The sequence below is a fragment of the Dipodomys ordii genome, unplaced genomic scaffold, assembly GCF_000151885.1.
Source record: "Dipodomys ordii isolate 6190 unplaced genomic scaffold, Dord_2.0 Scaffold143, whole genome shotgun sequence".
Taxonomy (NCBI): domain Eukaryota; kingdom Metazoa; phylum Chordata; class Mammalia; order Rodentia; family Heteromyidae; genus Dipodomys; species Dipodomys ordii.
Window position 1 is genome coordinate 16034 of NW_012267359.1, and position 2008 is coordinate 18041.

Genomic DNA, 2008 nt, shown 5'->3' on the forward strand with positions numbered 1-2008 from the left:
CACACACACACACACACACACACACACACACACACACACACACACACCAGAGGAACAATAGACATAATGAAGGTATCACTTTCTTCTCATAGTCCCTGCCCTGTAGGTTGAACTTTTCCTTAGATTCCATCCATGTGTGCCTTTCCTATCAGCTTCTCCAGGCCTCAGCCTCTCCATCTTAGATCTAAGATGACCACCTTACTCTTATTTTCACTGAGAAAAAGCTGAAAATGATATTGTGCTGATCATATTGTCGGACATTTACTTTGATCACAAAAAGCCTCTGGGACAGCACGTAGGCCCCAAATTCAACACATTGGACCATCCAATAGAATCAAAGAATGATAAAGAGAAAATGCATATTAAAACTGTCACTCCCTGAACATAGAACTAAACATTCCATAGTGAGCTCTTGCTTCTTAGTGCATCTGGCTTCTTAGCATCGGTCCAGAAAAACACCAGATACCATACTCAGAGGCAGGCTTCACTCTCTAAACAGAAACTGGCTTTTCAGTGACTCATTTGCAGTTGAGGATGACACTGGGGATCACAGCTCCAGGAGTGATGTGAGGACAGTTACATCATGGCAGAGGCAGCAGACACCAAAATGAGCAGGTGTGCAAGGGAGACTGGTCCCAGGGAAAGCAGAACCCAAGGGAAGTCACTGGTGAGTCAAACCTTACAGAGCTTATATTGTGCAGACTTTGTTTGTATGAGAATCATGAATGAAATTGAAGATCTTCATTACCAGATTCTATTACTTTTTCCTGATCTTGTAAGATAGAAAGGGATTTATATGTGTTTTTAGACTTGGTGAATGAATGAACAACATGTTTTTCTTTTTTTTATTGTGAAAATACTGTACAATTACATGGTCAAGATAATGAGTTCATATCTTTTTTTGGGGGGGGGGTCCAGTAGTGGGCCTGAACTCTGGGCCTGGGCACTGTCCCTCAGTTCTTCAGCTCAAGGCTAGCGCTCTACCACCTGAGCCACAGTACCACTTCCGGCTTTTTTTCTTTTTGCTTATGTGGTGCTGTGGATCGAACCCAGGACCTCATGCATGCAAGGCAAGAGCTCTACCACTGAACCACCTTCCCAGTCATATTGAAAACATTTCTTATCAAGCATTGTAGCCTCCTCCTTTGTTTCCCCTTCGCATCCCATCTTCTCCCTCCCCTCACCCTATTCTCCCTGTCCCATGCACCAAAGTTGTAAAGTTCCAAAGTTGTAAAGTTCCTTTTCGACATAACGACTTGTACATCTCATCGTTGCAATGGGTCCACCTGTATCCCTAGTTAAACGATTTGTTTTTCCACTTCCTCTCCACAAATTATACTGCCATCAAATACAGTGAAAGCAGGGGTTATACTGTAGGTGAGGGACATACAAAGCAACAAAGAAATAATGTTATAAATGTGTTAGAAACAATCACATGAAAGAAAAAAAACATTTGAATACTTATTTTAGGATTCATTTCCCTAACATCAACTTATCTGACCCTTTCTGCTTGACTCAGACATAAACTAGATATTGAAAATAAGGGAAACCATGGGACCTGTTTCTTTGAGCCTGGCTTACTTCACTTAATAGAATTTTTTCCACGCCTTTCCATTTCCTAACAAATGGGGCATTGTCATTCTTTCTGATGGAGGCATAGAAGTCCATTGTGTATATATACCACATTTTCTTGATCCATTCATCTACTGAGGGGCATCTGGGTTGGTTCCATATCTTAGCTATAGTAAATAATGCTGAACAGCATGTTTTTAATACCTTTACCTTGAACTGAACCATTTATGCTTGATTTAGACTTAAAGGCATGCAGCTAAATGAAGGGGCTGAGCTCTTGGATCCTAAAAGCACCAAGGGAGGAATCAGTCATAAGGCACAGGGCAAGTGGCATATTGAGCCCTTGAGCCAGAAAGGTGTGGTGTCCCCATCCTCTCTACAAACAACGCTTCACATTTTGATAACGGTTACACTGATCACACTTCCGAATCATATT